Source organism: Eretmochelys imbricata, chromosome 5 (assembly GCF_965152235.1).
Source record: "Eretmochelys imbricata isolate rEreImb1 chromosome 5, rEreImb1.hap1, whole genome shotgun sequence".
Taxonomy (NCBI): domain Eukaryota; kingdom Metazoa; phylum Chordata; order Testudines; family Cheloniidae; genus Eretmochelys; species Eretmochelys imbricata.
Window position 1 is genome coordinate 107,267,728 of NC_135576.1, and position 24,722 is coordinate 107,292,449.

A 24,722-nucleotide genomic window follows, 5' to 3' on the forward strand; every position below is an offset into this window, starting at 1 on the left:
TGCCAAGCTAAAGTACAAGGCCATATACTGGAAAGAAGCTTGAATACATGAACTGTTCTGCAGCATGGCAATGCCAAAATAAATTTAATGTGGGAAGCTAAAAGGATGTCCCTTCTTATCTGTTTTCTGGCTCCAAGCATTAAATATCTTCCCAGTCAGGGACTGCCGTTTTAAATCCCCCTCTATATTTTTTGGTGATTTGCATTGCCTCAGCCTGCAGCTGTGGGACTTGTGGGACTATCCTATCCTCCTTTAGGAAATTCACAAATAAATCACTGACTAAAGTTATACAAAAACATGGTGTTAAATATTGGACCTTTTTCACTGTTTGTGTGAAACTATTGGCAGGGGGGAATAGAAAAAAGTGAACACATTAGCAATCAACCCCAAACCACTGTGAATCTGTTACATTAGCTAGATTCCCTTAAGGCTTATGTAGAAAAGCTCTGAGAAAACACCACACAGGAGCGAGAGATGATTAATCTGCTTCCACACTATTTTAAGACTCTCATTTAAAGAGCAATGCTTGTTTACGGAAAGGTTTCAGAGACATCCTAACCCTCTGGGAAAGAGGGTTTGCAATGAGCTGGGAGAACAAGGCATGGTGCTTATTGTTGCTGGTCATTGTGACTGACCCTCAGTTAACTGTGAGGTTTGGTTAACTGAAGAGTTAGATAATTGGGGTTGCTGAGCTAATTGAATGCCTGACTTGGCAAAGCTTCCTCTTCCCTTCTTCAGTTACCTGCAGTACACAGGGGGTGGGACGGGAAGCGAGATGGTCAGTAAAATGTTTTCTTGTTCCTCTGGAAAATTACCATTTACCTCAGAAACTTCCATGCTTTAGTCCATGGTAAAGGGTAACTTTCCCACGGTACAAACACATGTTACAGTGGCTCCCCTATAATTTGATTCTAGCCAAACAAACTCTGACCTAAGAACCACACAGCTACAAATGACTTAAATGGCAGACAATCCATGTGGGCAGAATTAACAAACAGATTTAAATGCTATAGCTACTGTCCAGAAAATGTTTTAATGACAGATTTGTCTATGTACCTATGTTTCTAGGGTTTTTTTTTTAAATCTCTTACTAAGTGTTACATACAGAGCTGTAATTTCTGTTAACACTGAGGGATGAGATAGAATCCTAGTTAAAGAGGAAGGGAATCAGATCTCTTCTGTTTAAGAAGAGCATATCTCCACATTATTGTTTTATTACTAATGCAAATTTTGGGAGCACTTGGGAGCACTACTTAGTGCTTAGGAGAGCATGGAACCTCCCAACTACTTTTTAGTGGCTCTCTGTGCTGGTTTCCCCTCTGTGTCTGCATGAAATTCAAGATTCTCCATCATGTTTTCCAAAGACTCCAGTGCTTAGTTCCTGACAACATTTTTTTTTCTAAAGGCCAAATTTTGGCCCCCCTGTAGACTTTGTACTCTCTTCAGGTGGCATGCAGTAACTGAAAAGGCTGGATGCAAGAGCAGCTTAGAGCAGATATAATTAGACCCACACTGCTCCTCCTCCTAGCCTCTGCTGTAGGGGTGGGGCTCAGAATGTGCTCAGGTCAGGAGAAAGAGTAACCAGAGTGTTCTGCATTTTAGATATTCTGCATTATGGAGCAGGCCTTACAAATCAGTGGGAAGGCTGCTATAAGAATCAGGCACCTGGGGAACTTTCTGTATTTTGGTAGTGCAAAGCCAGTTTAACTACCTACGTGGGGATGTCCCTAATGGAGGGGAATTATCCACCTCCTACACATTTGTAATGGGTGTGATCAGCAAAATAGGAGACTGGCTGGGGACCTGCTGTGCTCCAGACATCCCTAGCTATCAGCATGACCCCTTGCAGGCTTCTGCAGCAAATACAGCTTAACCAAACCTGAAGGCAACCCATTTTTGTGGAATTAGGCAGGTGCCTAACTCATTCTCATAAGAAACAATTTCGGCATCTAAATCATCTGATTCCAGGAGAGGGGTTCCCAGTTGTGGATAGCTAGCAGAGATAGTCACCTTCCTGCAGCATGGATTTACGCATCTAGCCCACCTCTCATCAGCATCTCCCAATAGATCCCAGCTTTCTTAGATTGCATTGTAAGGTCCCTTTCTCTCCTGCTATGCATTGTATAGGAAGCCTAGGTACCTAACCCAGGGTTTGAGGGTAACAATGCTGTTTCTGTGATTTTTCTAGGTAGCTAAAAGTTCTCCATCACACTGTTCAATGCCTAGGTCCCTTTGTGGATCCAGGCCACAGTACTTTCTATTAGCCCAATGCTGATCTGGGTTCCTACTTCTCTCAGAATTTCCTCCTTCTAATTCACTGAGTCTGTAAGGGGTACCTAGCAATGAGACAACAGGTTAATTGCAGTACTAATGGGCCAGATTTTCAAAGGAATTTAGGCAGCTTTGTTTCACATACTGCGTACTGAAAAGTTACATGAGAGGAGTCTATGCTTGGAAAAACTAAACTGATTCCTTATTAAGAGAACAATTTACAGGGACCCTTGAACTGCAGCTAGCATTCCAGCCATCTTAACACCAACTGACTTCCTGGTACTGCTTCCAAACTCTTCCCTCCTGCAGCTTGTGCTTCACCCTCCAAGTTCCATACAGGTTGCTAAACCCCTAAAGATGCAGAAAGGGATGTAGTGAGATTTTCAAAAGTGCCTAGGGAATCAATGGGAGTTAGGGGTCTAGGTGCTTTTGAAAATCCCCTCCAGGCAGCTATATTCACCTTCAGGCATCCAAATACCTTTGAAAATCTGGCCCCAAGGTCAAAATTGTCAAACTTGGGTGCATAAAGTAAGGAATCTAAATCCAAAATTAGGTAGCCAAATAAAAGTGAGGAGTGTGCAGCATCTACATTGTCTATTGATGCTTATGGATATTATCTATGGTATCCTTCATAACCAATACAGGCTTCCAGAAGAGGTTTGAAGAAAGCAAAGGAAACAGGCCAACATTTTCAAACTTAGGTGCCTAAGCCAAGCAAGTGCATACCTAGGTAGGTACTTAAGTAAAAGCTCATTTGTTTTTCACAGGTGTCAACACTGAAATTAATGAGAGCTTTAGGTACTCAGAACCCTGAAAATCAGTCCATTTTTATGTAGGAGCCTACATATGGATTTAGGTGCTTAACTTTATGCTCTGTTTGTCAATAGATCTCTGCAAAACTTGCTTCAGAGGGTTTGTACAAATATTTTATTCGGTTTTATCCATGTGGTTTTGCAGCCTCCCCACTCAATTTTTGCTTTGCGTTTCATGTTCAAACAAATTAAAACACTCAAAACTGCCGAGTTGCACCTGGTTTCATGTTGAAATCTTGAAAACTGCATATTTCACATCATGTAAAATGATAAAGTAACCCAGTTTCAAGCCAGCTAATTAACCAAAAGAAATGGATATTTTTTCCCCAAGTAGATGTAGGTTATTCAGAAGCACACCTCTTAACCATCATTGAACCACAGAAATATTTAGCTGTATCCTTTTCTGGACACCCTAATATTTACCAGTGTGTATTGTTAGCCTACCTCTGCTTTCAGTAAAGGGCTCTCTTTTTTCCTTCCAATTTGTTAAGATCGAAGAAGCTAAACACTGCAAGTGGTATAGGCCTCATAATTTATTTTGACAAGCCTCATTGATTTTAATGCTACATAGCCATTAATTGCCAGTAATATCTCCTAATCCAGGTGTAATTGATTAGCAGTTAGAGCTATTTTTCTGTTTGCTTTAAGAAACTACCCATCCCAGTCAGAAAGATGTGACATCATTAATTCTGCCCTGCTGCTTTAAGGGAAATTAATAATCAATGTCCCTTATGCTCCCTTTAATTTCCACTGTAATATGGACAAAATAGTCTACTTAACCTGACTAAGAAATATGTGGTAAAACAGATTCTTCAGAATTAGCTGAAATCTTCTTTTTCCTGGCTTTGAGTTTTAAAAACACAGAAGTAAGAATCAGTGCACTTTAAATCAACCTTAGAATCAATTATGCAGAATACTGCAAGTGCCCTCCTCATTCCCAGTGCACTTTCGTAACAGCTATATTGATCTAGTAGGCTCATCTATAAACAAAAGGCTTTTGGTATAATCATTTGACCCTTTGCAGACCAGCACTAAAGATAAATCATCCCGATTGCCAGCAAGACATAATACAAAAGCTTTTTTTTCAGATTCAGTTCCTTAACTGTGTAATAGTCTTTGTAAAATTGATTTGAATGTAAATATTTTGGCTAGATGTTACACTACCTAAAGACCCGGGAATAGCCTAGCAGGCATGGTGTGGTGTCATTGTATCACTGTCATAGCTTTACATCTGCAAAACATGAGGGAGACTGGTAGCTAATCTGATGTTTATTATCTGAAGTGTTTATGCACTAATGGTTGAGGACTGATTAAAAAATGAGGTCTCACCTACTGCTTCATGCCTTAATCTTTATGAATAATGATTTTTCTCTGATATTTTGCAGATATCTTCCAATTATGCCAAGTCCCACAGATTGGCCAGGGGACTCATACTTTTGTGCCTGTTTTGATAGGAAAAGAGTTTACACAACAATCTCTAACCAGTGAGGTTCTGCGGTAATTAGTAAATCATAGTGTTAATACTGTAAGCATGGATATAGAAGAGAAAACAACATGCCATGCTGCCCCCTGCTGTAATATAGAAGGCTCAATGCCATTTCTACCCAGCATTAACTTAAATAAGATATTGGATGTGTACGAAACTACATTCAACAATGCTGTAAATAGGAGTGTTTAATAAAGTATGTTGTTTTTGACTTGTACCTTTAAAAATCAGATTAGTAGCTGGTTTTTTATCAGTCCTGTAACTAATTGCATAGTACAGTGCACTGTCAATAACTGCCTGTTGTTGGATATTCTTGACTCACAGCAGAACTTATTACCATATCATATCACCGTCCTAAGTCCTCTTAGAATTTATTTTCTCCAGTAAAATATAAGACGTACCTTTTTCAATTAACACAAGATTGACTCTGCTCCACAGATCACTGATAATGAGTCAACAGATCATTGTGGGCTTTGCTTACTTATTTAAAAATGCAGTAATTAATACAGGATTTTACACTAATATAGTATCTGTGTAGCATATGCTAAAGCCTTTTATTTTACTCTTGGTCTTTTGGGAAACACAGTAGTGAACTCCACTAGATAAAAATAATATGGAAAAAAATCAACTGCCAACCAAATACTGGCAAAGTGTTTTTGAGTACGTACACTGGGTGTGAGCAATCACTATTCTGTGAGCAAAATGGTTTTACTATGGAAAATCACTGGTAGAAAACTTAGTTCCTTGATGATTATGAATTTTTTTAATCAAAATAATATCTCTCTTACAGCTTGATACTCCAGGACCTTCCATCCTGTGTCATCATCAACACCAAAGTAAAGTTGGTGTAAGATGCTACCATTCTAATTTGGTAGCCTTTTCATAGCCATTTTGCACAGGTGTAAGTGACTACAAAGAAGCAAGCTAGTATAGCAATGGACCAGAAGCACTGTGTATTCTACCTTCCAAATTAGGAAACTGAGATATCTACCAAAACCCTTCACTGAAATGCCTTGCATTAAACAGTAATATAACATCTCTTGACCTATACAAGCACAAAATGATGGTCAACAAACATTTGTCAGAGGTTCATAAGTCTGAACTGTTCTTTAGAACTCCAAGTCTCTAGCCAATTTCAGGAGGGTGGAATTGGTCCCCTGTGCCTATCATACTCATATTTTCAGGCACTGGCCCATTGCTGTGACAGCTTTTCCACGCACACACACTATGGTTTCAGATGTTCTCTGTGTGCATAGTTTCCACACAGAGATGGTGGTTCCAGTCTAGATAGTGCTGATTTGTTCAGCATTAACTTGCTTTGGAAGTAGAGCTGGATTTCACACTTCTTTGCCAGAGCAACATACTGCATATTACGGCTGCTCTCTAACTCCACCACATTCCTAAAGGCCACACACCCCACATCACACTTTGCTACATATCATAAAATGATATAGTTGCATTTCCCTTCTGGATGGACTTTCCAGGCCTTTTGTGCCTTACTGTAACATGTGCCCATCTGGCTCCCTTCCACTCTACTTAGTGGAGGGGAACATATGGCTCTAAGTACCTAACTCTAATTTCTTGCCACACCTTCAATTACATTGCCATATGCTATAGTATTATACTGTAATTGCTGCAACTTGGTGCTAGAAAAACAAAAGGGGCATTTCACATGCCAACAGGTTTATTTCATGTATATAATAAACAGAAACAGCTGTCACAACTCCATCCTCAAATAATCTGCTGATTTGCCTTAAATCAGTTGCTTTCCTAATTTAAGCATTTAAACCCCTACAATAATTCCCCACTAGCTAATTTTTCTTCATTTTCCATAATAAAAAAAAAAAGTTTTCACAATTTAACAACTCGCTCCCACTCTTTCTCCACTCCAGTATAGTCAGTGTGAAAATTTCTGACTCCCAATTGCTAGAGGGGGGTATAGATCAGAAAGGAGACGAATGATGTGCTCTGTTAATTTTACAAGGATTCTGTATTTTAGGAAATTCTTTGCTGATTGACTACATTATACTGCTGCCTATCTTAGAAGACCTAAAACAAAAAAAATCACTGTTTTTGGTAGTAAGTAGGACAGCACTCCCACTGATATTTTTGAATTGCAGGCACATGGCTGCAATTCAGAAAATCTATTGGAAGAACATTTGTTCAATGTGCAGGTACTCTGAATTTCTATTATTCATGGTGATGGTATAAAAGCTTCTCCTCCCACCCAAATTCTTGTTCAGCTCCATCTGATATTTTTCTCGACTTTAACTATTGAAGAGCAACTGAATTAAACATACAAAATAAAGAGGTCTTGTAAATAAAAAACAAATCCCAGTGCAAGAGGCCATATGTCTAGATACCAGAGCACACATTCAGGAGTTGAGATCCACTAAGCCTAGAAGAAGATGGCAGGTCATCAGGAGTCACTCATGGTTACCTACTTCCCCACCATCTCTGGCCTCAGCATAGGTTAGAGCAGCACAGGGGTTTCTTGAATCTAAGAAAACAAGCATAGTTTCCAAGGGATCATTTGTCAGATGAGAATACCTGAAGCACAGGTGCACTCTGGGCATACCCCATCCCACCTGGGCATACTCCTGTGCCATCCTTTGTCCTAGTTTTGGCTATGCCTCTTTGCCAAAGCTAGGACAGAGGGTGGCACAGGAGCTGACTGTGGTGGATTTATGACAGCTAAAAGCTTCCAACACCACACGCCAGGGAAATTCTCAGAAGGCTAGATGAAACCAGAATGTATCCCCTTTGTACCCTCTGAGCAACTAGAATTGTTACCACTGTTGTACCCTGAGAATAAGCTTGTCTTTTCAGAACAACAGGGAAAGTGTGTACTATAGTAAATTTATAGTAAATAGTAAATTAGTAAATTTGCGCTTGTGGATTTGCATTTGAGGTGTCATTAAAATGTACATTTAACAGGGCTATGACCGAATGCACCCCCACATTGACACCCCGTAGACCAGTGGTCTCCAATCTTTTTAAGCACAAGATCACTTTTTTGCATTTAAGTGCAACCCAGGATCCACCTCAAAGAAAATGTAGAAATAACAGTAATCAAACAAACCCAAATAACCTTGTCCCACACCTGCCCTGAGGCCCTGCTGCTACCCCGCCCCTTCTCTGAAGCCCCACCCAGCTCAATCCACCCCCCCCCCCCCAACATGCTCCATCACTCGCTTTCCCCCACCTTCACTCACTTTCATTGGGCTGGGACAGGGGGTTGAGATGCGTGAGGGTGTGTGGGCTCTGGGCTGGGGCCAAGGTGTTTGGAGTGTGGGAGTGGCTCCGGGTTGAACCTGGGGAAGGGGGTTGGGTGCAGGCAGGGGTTCAGGGTGCAGGCTCTGGGAGGGAATTTGGGTGTAGGAGGGGGATCAGGGCTGGGGCAGGAGGTTGGGGTGCAGGAGGGGTTCAAGGTGCAGGCTCCGGCTTGGTGCTGCTTACCTCAGGAGGCTCCTGGGCAGTGGTGCAGAGGGGTTAAGGCAGGCTCCCTGCCTGCCCTGGCCCTGCACCACTCCCGGAAGTGGCCGGCATGTCACTCCCTGGCTCATCTCAAGCATACCTCTATCCCCAGAAGTGAAGTTTGTATCCATGTCATTATTTCAGTTCTGACATTTGCTGGCATTATTACAGTATTTGCTCCCCTTTAAACAAAATCCTGTCTTGAATACACAGCTCATCCATCATCTGGTAGTAGGTGGTAACCTCCAGTGGCACTTGCTCCTTGCAACGTACCCAACCCTGGAGTATGTAGCACCCCATTTTGTTTAGTGCTTCGTTGGACTGCCTAGAGCTCCCATCAGAGACGCAGAGGCACTGTAGCAAGTTGATAAACTATCTGCTGATGCACAGAGCCATCTGAGATGTACTCTGGAATCAGTGTACTACTCAATGTCCCTGCCACCAGTAGTGACTTTCCTGGGTAGTACCTCATCCTCATCTCATAGCTCTGGAGTCTCAATTATATATTGTGTTGGTTTATATTCATGTAATTCACTAGTCTTAATAATAATTCATTGCTAGTAACTTAGCAACAGTCTTAGATACATAGTTAACATATATACAGAGCATCTTAAGTCAGGTCAAGCTATCTGTCTAACCTCTCAACCAACTGCCTCCTCTAAGTATCAGTTCCCTGAGGACTCTATCCATTCTCTTAAAGCCACAGTAAGCACCACATCTCTTTTTTTACAGCACAAATTTATTCATGTATATATCTTAGAATTGTACTAACAGCTTTCTGTAAATTTTTAACCAATCTCCTTTGATGCAATGGACACATAACTACATTTCTAAATATATTATAAATATATTGATATTTGCTGCATTATTGAAGCATGTTCTTATTACCTAGAGGAATTGTGTAATTTTCATTTTCTGGCTGCTCTAGATGCTGTACTGTATCATTTCTTCCTTCAGAGCAGTCTCGTCTTGAAGGTAACAATTGCAAATGTGTCTGATTTTGTCGATACACTTGACCATTATTAGTCACGACATCGTAAGAGTGAAGTGCTATCTCTTTTGTTACGGGGGCTTTCTGAGCCCAATTTCTACCATTATAGATACATATTCTATCACTCAGTTTCAAATAAGGTAGTTTATCCAATCCTCTCTCATAATAAATATTGTGATACAAACTCGACTGACGCTCACACATGTTCCTTTCCTTTTATATCCTTCCTGAAAAAAAAAACAAAAACAAACAAAAAAGAACATTGGTAATCTGTTTCTAAGCTTTCTGTTGAACAGCAACTGTGCAGGAGATAAAACTTTTTGTAATGGTGATTTATAATTTAATACCAAATATAAATCAGTATTTGTTTTTTTCAGATTTTGTTAATATGTTTAGTATTTTAACACCATTTTCAACTAGCCCATTAGATTGTAGGTAACCCAGACTTGATGTAATACGTTTGAAAACATATAGTATGGCAAAACTTTTAAACTCTTGACTATGAAATTGAGATCTATTATCAGACATTACGTATTGAGAATGTCACGTTTCACAAAAATTAATTTAATTTTATTAATTACTTGTTTGGTGCATGTGTTTTCTAGTATAGCTATTTCAGGAAAATTTGAAAAATAATTAAGAACTATAATATATGCATGTCCTTTACAGTCAGTTAGATCTAAACCTACTTTAGGCCAATGTCTTAAGCTTTCTTGAATAAATGTCATAGGTTGTTTAGACTGAGCATTTCTATATTTTTGCCATATGTCACATTCTTTTATATAATCCCCAGTTTTGGGTCACTTGTGGCCAATGTAGAACATCTGTTGCTCTGTTTTCATTTTTCTATGCCTAAATGTCCCTCACGTATGAGTTTCAACATCTCGGCTGTAAACCCTAAAGGAATGACTCCTCTATTGCCTTTAAATATAATTCTTTCAATTACTGATAAATCTGGAATACATTGATTAGATGGCTTCCTTATATTTTTTTTATTATATCCTTTTTCAATAAATGTAATAACCCTTTGTAAATTCTTATCCTGTCTAGTTGCTTTACGATTTCTTCCCATACTCTTTCTGATATAGGAAACAATATTTTAAGTACGTCTACATGTACCACATCATCTTCTTCAATTACATTGGTTACATCATAAACTCTAGAAAGAGTTTCAGCAACAATTAATGATTTGCCTGGCTGATATTCTAATTTTAAATTTATAAATGCAATTGAAAAAAAATCTTTATAACTGAGGTGGTATGTCTGTCATGTTCCTTTTTGAAATATTAAGGAATAGTTTATGATCTGTTTCTGCCGATACAGATCTACCATATATAAATGTGAAAGGTTTTGCATCCAAAGCCAATGCCAAAGCCTCTTTTTCTGTTTGAGCATACTCAAATTCCATTTTTGACATAGCTGTAAATGTATAAGCAACTGGCTTCCACAGATAAAAATAGTTCTATTACAAAAGTATGGTTGTCTTGTTCGGATGCCTCTGAAGACAATTTTGTAAGTCTGTTAATATCAAATAGTTTTAATACTGGAGCTATTTTTATTAGTTGCTTAAGATGCTTAAATTATTGGTGCTGACAGTTTAATTTCCATTCATTATTTTTACAAAGTAAAGCCTTTTTTTTAGGGTAGCTTTGTATTTTCCTACAACATTTACCATACCCAAAAGTTTCTGTAATGACTCCTTATCATTTGGCTAAGTATGTTATCAATCACTCATTTGTTTTGGATCAATCTGAAATCCCTGACTGGTCAGTTTTTCTCCTAGAAACATATCTTGCACTCTAAATTTATATTTATTTTGTTAATTTTCAATTCTGCTTATTTTGCTCTAGATCATGCTTTAGTTAATCTTATTTCATGCTCTTTTAAAGATTACCTTTTGGCTTATGTTCAGCTTCAGAGGTATTTCAGAGAGCAATACAAAAGATTTTGAAAATATAGATGACACACAATTGCACATAGATGAGCTAGTAATATGGGGAAGAACTTTAAAACAGTAATGTCCAAAAGGTGTGGTAAGCATACATAACATAACAATTGACTTTCTTGCTCCAATAGTATTTGCCAAAATCCATTCAAAGCATCTAAATAAGGAAAGTATTTTGCTCCTGACATTAGTCCAAATATTTATTCACCTATAGGTATTTTTAAATGTTCCCTTTTAAGATATGTACATTTTTTTTGGATCTAAACATAAACATAAGAATCCATCTTTCTTTTCTAAGTTTACTAATAAATTCACACATTCAGTCAGGTCTGCTGCTCTTCATTATATCTAAATAAACTAACCTTTCCAAATCTCTTTGTACCCTATTTCTTAAAGCTAAGGGTATTTTTTAGTTGCATGTATAACTGGTTTAGCTGTTTCATTTGACTCTATTTTATGTGTTTTATCCAATATACCAGTGCCAGTGAATAACGCTGTAAATTGATGTACTGTTTCCAGACTATTCAGGATACTGAAACACTGGATTCTACCAATTATATTTCGTGCCAGACATGTTTCTAAACCTAAATTAGATGTACTTTGTCCCTCAACTAACACAAGTTTTATGTTTTCTAAATTATCTTTAACTGTGACCTATCATGTAAAAATATCTATAACAGGATTTTTTTCCACCACTGTAAAATGGTAAATTAATATGAAGGTGTTCTCTTAGTACAGGTTTTGCTTTTACATTCCTGAGACCTTCATATGGATTAACAAGTGTTATCTATATAAGTGAAAAATTACAAGGTGAAGTTTGATATCAGGCCTTTCCGCAACCCCCACCAGTACATCTGATATGAAAACTGCAAGAACATTTATATTTAGAATAGTTTCTTTGCTGCAACTGCACACTTGGGACATCACAAGTGCTGCATGACTCATATCTGGATGAGCAGTTAAAAAAAATAAAAGATTGACCTTTTATGATATTTAAGAAATACAATTCTTAAGAGTGATCCTCATATATATATAATATCTTTGTAAATTAATTTCCATTAGGTTATATTTATTAAGTTGCATGTTATTCAACTCAGTTTTCTGGTCACATCTGACAATCTAGCACACTTGTCTATATATGGTACATAGTGTTGTGTACATATCTGAATGCACTGAATAAACACAAATTTGGGGCAATGGATCAGGAACACCTGCCAGTACCTGAAAGCAGTCAGGGAAGCTAATGATCCTACCAACGAGCAGAATCCCACGAGCACCAGCTCAACGAATCCCGGCACTGTCATCTCCAGCAACCCCAACGTGTTGCCCGGTGACTTCTATGTCGTTGGTCCAGCTCTACGTGTGTTACAACTCAATGTGGAGGGTTTGTCGGCTGCCAAGCATGATTTACTTGGTGTTCTTGCTCATCAACATACTATCGATATCATTTGCTTGCAAGAGACACATGTGGCAACTGCCGAAGCCGGGCATTACAGTATCGAAGGCTTTGACCTGTTGTGCCACGTGGCACACCTGAAGCACGGCTGAGCCACAAACGTTGGGTCCGATATTGCAGATGCCATTCAGCTGATGTCTACTGAATTCTGTAATACTATCCAGGTTGGTGGTTTCCGGCTGGCAAATGTTTACAAGTCTCCAAGCATCAGCTGGAACCAACCGGTTCTACCAAGCCTGCCACACCCAGCTTTCTACGTTGGAGACTTCAACAGCCATCACACAGACTGGGGGTATAAGGAGGTTGACACTGATGGTGAACAACTTGCAGACTGGGCATCTCAAACCGACCTCAGCCTTATCCATGATGCTAAGCAGTGAGGCACATTCCATTCTTCTAGGTGGGATCCTGACTATGCTCCTGACTTGTGCTGGGTCACTTCAGTTAATGGCCAGTCTCAGCCAGCAACATGCCGAGTCTTGGATAACTTTCCACACAGCCAACGCAGACCATCACATATCAAGCTACAGCTCCCAGTTGTCAAGAGTTCCAAAAAGAAGCAGTGGAACTTTCGAAAGGCTGACTGGGAAGAATACAGGGAAGTGCTGGAGAAGAGTGTGGTGAAAATACCAGCCTGGTATATCTCTGTAAATGAGACCTACTGTCGCTTCTGTGGTGCTAGCTACAAAACAGCCTGTAGAGCCATCCTAGGTGGTTGCCACCCAGTCTACATTCCCTGTCTCGACGAGGAGAGCGCTGCCTGGCTTGAGCAGTATGACGCATCTGGTGACCCCGATGTTGCTGAACATCTGATCAAATCATTGCACGCTGCTCGCCGAGCCAGATGGGAGGAGACGACCATGAGGATGAGCTTTACCCGCTCCAGCTGCAAGTGTTGGAGTCTGCTCTGACGCCTTTGAGCATTGCAGCAGCCACTTGCACTCTGCTGATCCTCAGTGACATCCAACCAGGTAGCTGGACACCTACTTAAAGTGGCCATAGCACCTTTGGAGAAACAGGTGCGAAGACAAGTGAGGAACGAATAGCATATGTTTAAATGTGTACACCAGATCAGAAGCTGCCCAGAACCATTCACTGTAACAGAGCTGGAACAGACACTGGGTAGCATCAAGTGTGGAACAGCTGCGGGCTATGACAAGATATCTCCAGAATTCCTGAAAAACCTTGGACCCCATGCTCGGCTTTCGCTTGAGAAATTCTTCACCAGGGTTATCAGTGAAGGTAGTTTACCGAAGATATGGCACATCACATAAGTCATTGGCCTCCTAAAGCCTGGAAAGGACCAAAGTCAAACTATCATCCCATAGCATTATTGTTGGTGTGCTTCAAGGCACTGTAGCACTTGGTCCTACAGTGCATGTTACCCGATATGGAGGGAATTTTGAGCCCTGACCAAGCTGGCTTTTGCTGAGGCCATAGCAAATGTGACCAAGTACTTGCACTGACCACATTTGTTGAAAATGCCTTCCAGAGAAACTTGAAATCAGGCACTGTTTTCATTGACCTAACAGTGGTGTATAACACGGTATAGCACACTGGCCTGCTCGTAAAGGTATCACGGGTCCTGCTACCTTGGGTCACAGGCATCATAGAACTGTTCCTCTGCGATAGGCAGTTCAGAATCCATATGGGGGAGAAGATGAGTGCTTGGAGACAACAGATCAATGGGTTACCCCAGGGCTCTGTGCTTTCTCCAACCCTGTTCAACCTTTATATCAATGACCTGCCAACAATGGAGTCATGAAAGTTCATTTATAGACAACATCTGTTGCAGTACCCAGGCCTGGTCATTTCACGAGTTTGATGCCACCTTAAACTAGGACCTGACAAAGTTAGCTGACTGTGGTAAGACTTGGCGCCTACAGCCAAGCATCATAAAATCAGTCTCAGGTTTGTTCCATCTTCATCATGCTGGCACAACCCAAGAACTGAATAGTCAGAAGGGGAAACATGAAGTAGAACCGGTCTATCTAGGTGTAACTTTAGAAGGCACACTAAGTTACCACGCCCACCTGAAGAAGACAGCAGCTAAAGTTAAGACGCGCTACAATCTTTTTAGCAAACTGGCAGGTTCATAATGGAGTACTCATGCTCCAACTCTGTGGACGTCAGCGCCTGCCATCTCATATTCAGTGGCAGAGTACTGCGCACCAGTTTGGAGTCGATCGTCACACACCAAACTGGTGGATATGCAGTTACATGCCGCTATGTGTATCATCTCCAGCACCCTGCAGCTGACCCACTCCCATGGTTCCCAGTTCTGATCAACGTTCCTCCTCCTCATCAGCGGCGGATTAATGATTTTGCCACCCCTAGGCCCTGAAATAATTGTCGCCCCCATATGAACTTGTTTTTAGTTATTTTACAAATTCACGCCATCCTTGGTGGTTTCAATATGCTCTATGATTGATAGAATCATGGCATCCATAGATGCTGACTCCGTGGGTGCTCCAGGGTGCTCCGTGGGTGCTCCGTGGGTGCTCCAGCTCCAGGGTGCTCCAAAAAATTGGTGGCACCCACGGCAGCTCCCCGCCCGCCCCAGCTCACCTCCGCTCTGATTCCACCTCCTCCCCTGAGCGCGCCACCGGGTTCTGCTTCTCCCGCTCCCTGCCAGCACTTGTGTGTGAAACAGTTCACTCAGCTGGGAGGGAGGAAGGGAGATGGGGGGAATGCCGTGTGCTCAGGGGAGGAGGCGGGGCCGGGGTGGGGATTTTAGGAAGGGGACCAATAGGGGCAGGGAGGGGGTGGAGTTGGGACAGGGACTTTGGGGAAGGGGTTGGAATGGGGGCAGGGAATGGGGCAGGGCCGGGGCTGGGGGGGGCACGAGCACGCACCGGCGCTGGGAGAAGTTGGCGCCTCTGGCTGATATCATAAATTTGCCGCTCCTACAAATTTGCCACCCTAGGCCTAGGCTTTGTCGGCCTAGGTAATAATACGATGAGAGATTGCCACTGTCAAGTTATTGGAGAAAGTATGCACCAGCTCAAGCCTCCTGCTGCATAATGACCTTTTTAAACCACCAGCTGCACGTTTGCCGTCACGATGCCCATTATAGTCTTATCCACCATGCCAGGATGTTAGGGAGGAAACACTCTGGTGAGAGGAATGGATATCTGTTATAATCCCCATCCAGTCCCTCATCGCCAACCCCACAATTTGCTGACCTGCTTTTGATCTGCCTCACCACCAATGGTCCCTGTTGAACAGGTTCTGGACCGGGAAGGTCTCTGTGCAGTCAACCAGTATCGCTGGGGCCTTAGTGACAACCCTTTGTGCAGCTGCAGTGCAACATAGACAACGATGCACATTGTCAAAGACTGCCTGCTGACTAGGTTCAGTGGTGGCCTAGATGAACTTCATCACATCACTGAAGACGCCATTGCTTGGCTAGACAACTATGCACATGCTAAATAAAATAAATACAAATGACATATTAAATGAATGTGGAGGAGCTGGAAGAATACACCAAGAGCAATTTAACATCAAACAAAATAGACAGGAAAACATAAAAGATGCCAGAGATTGTCTTTTGTCCAATAAGGAATGAACAAAATGGGGAATAAGCTGTTATGGAGCAGGACATTAGCAGTCTGGCTTAGTAGTTGGAGCAGGCATCGAGGCTGGGAAACAAAGACCAGGGTCAGCACCAGAGCCAACTGCCAATTACCAGAGCCAGGGGTCAAGCCAGAGTGAGAACCAGGAATCCTAGCTAAGGGTCAGAGCTGCAGTCGGATACCAAATGTCACAGCCAAAATTCAAGTCAGAGTCAGAAGTTAGGGTCATAGCCAGGACTGGTAACTGATGCTGGCATGGTTGGACCAATCGGTGGAGCCAGGCAATCCTTCAGTCAGGGCTCCTGTGGGTGGTACTTTGGCTGAGACGAAAGACCTACTCACTTCTCTGCCCACTAGGTTTCAGCAGGTATTGGGTGGAGGCCAGGATGTGGTGGCTGTCTGGGGACTCCCAGACCTGGGTTTAAGATCTGGGAATCACATAAATGGCTAATACTGCTGAAAATGATCTGGGGGTTATAGTGGATCACACACGCAATAGGAGTGTGATGCACTTGCAAAAAAGGCTAATATTCAGGAGTTTATATCTAAGACACAGGAGGTAATTGCCCTACTCTCCTCAGCACTGCTTAGGACTCAGCTGGACTATGTGTCCAGTTCTGAGCATCACATTTTAAGAAGAATGTTGACAAACTGGAGATAGTCTAGAGGAGAGCAACAAAAATGATAAAAGATTTAGAAAACCTGACCTACAAGGAAATAATAATAAAAAAAACAACAACAAAAACTGGGCCTGTCTGGTCACCAGAAAAGAAGACTGAGGAGGGAACATGATAACAGTCATTGAACATGTTAAGGGCTGTTATAAAAAGGACAGGTATCAATTGTCCACTGAAGGTAGGACAGAAAATAATGGGCTAATCTGCAGCAAGGGAGATTTAAGTTAGATATTAGGGATTTAGATATTAGATTTCTAACTAGAAGGGCAGTTAAGCTCTGGAACAGGCTGCTAAGGGTTATTGTAGAATCCCCAACATTGGAGGTTTTTTAGAATAGTTTGGACAAACACCCATCAGAGATGATCTTAGTTTGCTTGGTGTTGTCTCAGCATAGGGGGCTGGATTTGATGATCCCTCAAAGTTCTTTCCAGCACTACATTACTATGCTTCCATAGTATTAGCAGATATAGCAATCTTTTTTTTTTTTTTTTAAATTGTGGGCTCTGGCTTTTGCTTTGTTTCCTTCCCTTCCCCATGTCCTATACCTCCCTCTCCATAACCAACCACAGGAAAGGAAAAAGTCTCTAAACATAGCTCTACTTGTTCTGCAAGGGTCTTGTATTCTGTAGATGTGCACCACGAATGGTGATCCTAGATGTACTTGACAAACGATGCTTAGGGAATGCATTAGTACTGCATTCCACTATGAGGACGGTTTGCCAGGCATAAAATTGTGACTTGGGAGATCTAGGTTCAATCCCCAGTTCAGCCAAAGACTCTGTCCAAGGTCATACAATGTCTGTATCTCAATGTCCTGTCTGTAAAACATACCAATTTGTGATGGTGAGAAATGTCACAACAAAAGGGTGGGGCTTTTTGTGTGAAATGATTTATCAAAACTGAAACTGTTCACGGGAAAGGGTCTGTTTAGACTAATTTATTGACAAAATATTTTAAATTGTCAAAACATCCCGTTTTGACATTTTCAAAATGAAAAAAGCTTTTTGCTTAGAAATTTAGTTAATTTATAGCAAAAAATGGAAAAACATTAAAAATTGAAATGAGACTTTTTGAAATTATTGAAGCAAAACATAACCTTATCTGATTTTTATTTTCAGTTCACAATTCCTCACTCCCCCTCCCCCTCAAGATTGACTTTTTGTCCCAATTCAGGAGAAAATTTTCAAAATCTCAAAATTTTCATGGACAGGAAAGCCATTTTCTGCCCAACTGATAATAATACTTCTTTTGTCTGTCTTATCTATTTAGACTGTAAACACTCAGGGGAGTGTTCTGTCATACAATTTGTTTATGCTAGTACAATGGGATGCCGAACTTGGTTGGTGCGTCTAGGCAATACCCATAGTATAAAAATACATAGTTGTAGAACAATGGAATTTCCAAGACAGATTGTAGGTAAACTTGTGATTGGTCATTGCCAAAGTGTCTTAAAAGAAAAATGCAATGGAATATAAAATATTTTTTCACTAGTTTTAAACATAACTAAGTCAATGTTAATTACAGGCTAAAACTTAGATCTCTGATATTACTATCTCCTGCACAGATCACCTTCAACTTTTGAAAAATTTGGCAACTATTTTTATTATAGATATATTGCATTATGTCATACCAATTTTAGTGAATCTATTGGCTACCCCTCCATTACTATCAGCATATTGGCTATAAAGTTCCATCCATGAGCTGCAGTGGCCATTGGGAAATCTTTATAGTCAGTCTCTATATGATTCTTGTCTATAGCTTATGTGTGGACTTTGGACCAAATCCTACTTGCTTTACTCTACTGAAACCATTGGGAGCTTTACATGAGTAAGATGAAAGGGTCCTTTATCCTTAGATGTTAGAGTGTTTGCATATTCTTCTCCTTTCTGGTGGAATTCCCTTCCTTTGGGAATTCAATGCATAGAGTCTCTTGCAGTTTTGAAAATGAAGCTATATTCTTATTTAATTAGTGGTGCTTTTAATTAACTTCTATTTTTCCCTTGCTGCTCTGTATTGTTATGTTTTTATTTTATTATTGTGTACAGTGCTCTGGAGTGCCTGCAATAAGGGAACATTTGACAATAAAGTGTATGATTTACTGCCTTTTATTTGCTAAATTCCAGTTCATAGTAGGGAGGGATTGTAAGGAAAAAAGAGAAGGAAAATTATGCCAAAGAAGGATGCCTAGATAATAGCTGTTAAAAATGTTGGAGACAGGCACATACATTCTACTGTTCAGAACTATGTTTCAGTCAAAATACTTTAACTTGCTTTGTTTTCCTGCATAGAAATTGGAATATTGAAAGGAATTGTAAAAGTGCCAGAAAATCCATGACCACATTTGTCATTCTGTCAAGGCTGGAAAAATCTTGAAAGTAAAAACAATTACCAAACACAGTAGGCCTGAGCCTTGGATGGTGTAAATCAGTGTAGCTCTGTGTACTTCACACTCCATATACTAACTTGAACCAGCTGAGCATCTATTCCCACATATGCAGTTCAACTTCTCAGCTCCATTTTGGCAGAACTTTTATTATGGTACCTGTCTGATCTGTACCCAGAAACACAAAAAAGTTTTGCTCAGTTTTACTGGGTAGGAAAGTATGTGGCTGTGATATTGTACTTCATGTGATGTTTGAGTCAGTCAATACTGAAGACTGATATTTGCTAGCCATTCTGACAAAGTATTTTAGGAAGGATATTCTAACTGAGTCATCCTGCTCATATTCCACTGTAACATATCAAGGGTTCAAATATCAATATCTGAGGTGGGCTGATGGGGAGAACAGAAGATAACGGGGAGGGTGGAATCAACTTCAGTAGACTGTATGTTGTATCTAAAAGAATCTATTCATTTGAACTTGGTTTTGCTTGTCTATTTTAACTGTGTGTTGTCTCATGTTAGTGTAACAATAGTGCACTAATTTCACTATTCATAATGCTCTGGAATAACATAAAATAATTACAAAGTATTTTGCTTGATGTTATGTTTTCTTCTGGACATAACTATACCAGCAGTCCTTTGCTTTCTGAATATTCAGACTCTTGCAAATAAGTTCTTTAAAGCTCACATCAGGCAAAGAGTAACTGTCACTACTAAAAGTGTTACTGAGCACTCTAGATCTGATTGACATGAAAGAATACAGATATTTTCAAGAGATAATAGATTTCTGTAACCATATTTAATTATTCTCAGCACTTGGCAGTTGATACATTTAAAATTATAATCTTCTGGAATTGTAATAAAATTAGATTTACACCAACAAAAGAGTAGGGAAATATACCTACAAATGCCATTAACTAAATTCATTTACCCTAAATAAATTTTATTTGTGTGATAATGCATTGATACAAAGAGACATATTTAAGATTCTTGTTCATTTTAAGTTTGGCATTGCCTGACTTTTGCATGCTTAACCTAGATTATATTAACATAGGTTTTAGCACTGAGATCCAGCATAGATTCAAGACTGAACTAATCTTTCATCTGTGGACACATTTTTTCTAGATCAGGATTGGGGCCAACTAATAGTGAAGGTTAAGTCACTTTTGTTCTGTGACTACAAACTCTATTTTGCCATTGATGCATAATCCTGCATGTAGTGATGAAGGAGCTGTATTGCTCCAAGGAAACTGTAGGAAGCATGCTGTTAGAGATACAGATCTGGTCAGAAGTTCTCCAACAGAATGATTTCCATTGGAGAATGCAGATTTGTCAAAATTGAAATATTTTGCAGATACAGTGTGGTTTTTGACAAAAGGTCTGATAGACCTGCCTGGTTTCCTGCCAAAACTCACCCCTAGCTCCTCTGCAGCCTGGCTGGCAGAATTTCATTTAGAAACTGTCAAAACAAAACTTTCAATTTTTCAACAGTATTCCATGTCATGGAGAATTTGTAATTTTTTGGATTTTTGTACCAAATTGGAATGAAGCCGAAATTTAAAATTTCTGAAGTCATCCACAAAAAGGGGTTACCATTCTCTGCACAGCTCTACCCATGACTTCACTGGCTTAGTCCCCTCCACAAACCAAGCTGGTATAACCCTCGGCACACTTTTGCAGGAGCCCTCTGCTCCCTAAACTGCAATTCTGCCTGGCCTTTATACATACCCTACAACAAGGAGCTAGCTCCTGCAATCTTACCCCTAACTACACACTCACACGAGGGTCAGAAAGGATCTGGCCCTTAATCACATATTGAGGTCCTGTTTATATATAGAGAAAGTGAATAGATGTTTTAATAAATAGTTAATATATTGTTAGTGTCCAAGAAGTCAACAGATGGTTATAAGACAGTTATAAACAATCTATACCAGCTTCTACTGATGTGCAAAAAGTAGCAAAAAGTCAGACAATACCTAAGTTAAATCTAAATGTGAAATGTTAATGCTTCACCTTTGACAGTATCTATTATGATATTGAGTCTGATTCTCCTCTCACTTACTCCTGATTTATATCAATGTAACTGCCACTAACTCCAATGAGAATTTTTAGGGTTGGGGAGTCAATCCTAAATAACTTTCATTTTGACCGTCTTAAGATTATGTGCTTAGCAATTAATTGTATTTTTTTTAAAGGAAGCTGTCCTGTCAGATTGTTCCAGTTGCTTTCACACTTCCAAGGGAGAAACTGAATAAAATCAAGTTGAGACTAAGTCACAAATGATTAAATAAAGACTGGTAGAGAAGTCTGCCCTTTTGAGTAAATGCCTGCGTATTTGTAAATCAGTTAATTATAAGCTCATACGTACTGTAAGTATGTTACAGCAATAAAATTAATTTGTGAAAAACAAAACATGTGTAATGCAAGAATTTCAAGAAAATGCCTCTAGCAACTTCTTATATCAGGTAAATAACTCCAAAAAGGATTTTGTTTAGCTCTTGAGTAGAGATTTATAGCTAAAGCAATTATTATTATTTCAATTTTTCCAGCTTCCCCTCTCCCACTCACAAAGAGTTGAGTTGTTTATTAGATTGGTAACCAAAACAGGTACTAGAATACTTTTAGAAAGACCAATTGGCAAAAAGTAGTCAGATTCAGGAACTTCTCTTCTGAATCTGACTTTACTTTAAGTTCCTCTAGTATAGCTATTGGGAAAAGCAGACCGATAACTACTGAAGGAAATTACAAAAGAATAAATGGGGGAATAGAAAGGAAATAAGAAGGGGAAAGACTATGAGTGACATTGAGATAGCTAGGATATTGCTCTGAATTGTATTTTTGAGCTGTGCTGTTGTTTTGTGGGGTGTAGGAACAGTAGGACAAAGCTGTAAAACCACATTCTGATCAGACAAAAAGCCTGAAAGAGGCTGCAAAAGATTTCTCATCTTGGAGTACAAGTTTGTATACAAGCATAAATAATGTGTCACATATGCATGAGCGTATGACATCCTCTCCTGATCAGATAAAATGCTCCTGTACCACCAAAAATAAATAAAAAACATTCTACCTGCGAATCTACATCCTACATCCTACATCTACATCTACATCTCTCGGTTTTATACAGTGCCTAATACTCTTTCCTGCAAACTACTGACATCTTTTGGAAGTTGCAGAATTCAGCACAAACACAAAGAGCATGAGTCAGCCCTGAACCTTATGTAGTGAAACATGGGAATAACATGGCACCACTCTGAACTGATAGCTTTTTACACCCACTTTGCACAGGTGCAAGGCAATGGGTAAATCAGGCCCACAAATTATTGAGACACCTACCTTGGGTCTTTTAACTCTCAAGTCATCATATTATCAGGGCCGGCTCCAGGCCCCAGCATTCCAAGCAGGTGCTTGGGGCGGCAGTTAGAAAGGGGCGGCAGTTCCTTCGGCCGCGGTGGCAGTTCAGCGGCAGCTTCTTCCTTTCGCCGTCCATGGAGGCAGTTTTTTTCACTGCTTTGGGCAGCAAAAACTGTAGAGCCGGCCCTGCATATTATCCAGCACCTGGCCTACCAGAAATTGACTATCAACCACAACCAACTTAATCTGTTGACAAATAAGCTTGTTTATCATCGGACCGGGTCCTGGTATTGAGGTAAATTTCCACAGGGTCCAAACAAATGCCAGGCAAAGCAAACCACGGGAGCAAGGTAAGAATCAAGAATGGTATTGGAAGACAGTCTGGAATGTCAAAATGCTCTCCGAGGAACGTATTTCCTATTAGATCTTCATATCCAACAGGCAACTTTATTGGTTTAGTCAATATGCTGTAGTTAGATGTCAGCACAACATTCCCAATCGCCTCTCCAGAAATTTAGATTTATGGGTGTGGTGTGGGGAGCCAATAATAATAACAATAACAACAACAACAACACTGTTTTTCATGCAAAGATCTCAAAGCACCATAAAAAGCAGGAAAGTATCTCTAGTTTGCGTATGGGTGATTTAAGGCTCAGAGAGGTGAAGTGACTGGCCCAGTAGGTATCAGGAGTCAAGACTAGAACACAGGGTGAAATCTTGGCCCCACTGAAGTCAATGAGTAGGAGTTATGTCACTGACTTTAGTGACACCAGAATTTTACTCCAGGAGTCGAGCCGAAGTCCAGCCCCATGTTTACTGGAGCACACTGAGACTACCATGGATCATTTACTGACTTTTGTACAGGCAGAAAGGTATTTTGCTTGGAAATTTACTATTCTCTATCATAGTGATAAAAATTCAGATATTTTTTGAAATTGCTCCTGAATAAAAGGGAACTTGTTTCCAAGAAGTTTCAGGGAGTTAATAAACAATGATGAGGTGTATTCATTATTCTAGTCCAAATATAAAGCACAACTGTAAATGTACTAGCAACCAACAATTTAAACATACACTAGTGTGATCCAAGGACTTCTTTATGTTAATTGGCAAGGGGATATAGAGGGTTACAGGAATTTCCTGATTCTAGTGCATTCTGGTTCACCAAGACTGCCATGTGAGATCACAAATGAAAGCTGGTATCACACTGGTCATCTATATCATTGTGAAATGTATGTACAGATACTGTGTAAGGAGTTACATATATGTGTTCACACACACACACACAGAAAATGTTCTTAAAGTCTGTACCAACATACTGGTCACCAGCAAAGGTGAGGAACAGGTTCTATCAGAAAAAAATATGTTTATCCATTGTGGTAAACCCAGGACAAACAGCTACAAAAGGGGGGTAGTAATTAGTCCCAGGGGATTAAAAGGCCTCTCCCTATCCACTGAGAAGAGACAACCACGGGGCAATAAGGTTCATCTGGAAAAGGGGTTGCTAGGGAACCAATTAGGTTCAGCTGACTCCAACTACTTGGGATCTTTTTAAACCCTCTCCTGGGTGGAAGGAGGGGGAGCATGAGGGAGTGAGAGGAGCAGGGAAGCTGCCAGTAGGCTGTTTCCAGCAAGACACCAAACCTTCCCAGTAGGGAGGCTTCAATCACTCCCTAGAAGGGAAGGAAAATAAGCACAAGGGACTGACTGAGGAGAGGAGTAGCAGGACCCTGTGCCTCCTATACGGATTCGCCTTGCCCCAAACCTGAGTCTCCAAGGCTAAAAAGGACTGAGCATACTGAGGCGAACAAGGTATTTTGCCACGCATGGTGTCAGTAGTGGGATGTGGTGAGTGAGTAAGGCTCTGTGACAAGCCATCTCAGGGCAGGGTAAATCATACACACACACAAAAAAAATATATGGAGGATGTGGTGAAGGCATTGGTACAAGCCACTGCGGCCCAACAAGAGGCTACCAGGGTGCACATGGCTGCCCAGCAAGAGTAGTACGCGTCCAACAGGAGACAAACCAATTACTGATGAACCAGGTGGCCCAACATTGAGCCACCCTGAATGAAGTAGTGAACCAGTTAAAAGCTCTGACCACGCTGATGCACGGGCCCCAGGGGATCTAGCTGCTGCATGCAAGCAACTATTTACAGAAGATGACTAAGGACGATGATATAGAGGCATATCTCCTCACCTTTGAGAGGACATCACTGTGGGAGGCCTGGCCCCAAGACCAGTGGGCAGGTATCCTGGCTCCACTTCTGTGTGGGGAGCCCCAGAAGGCCTATTTCAA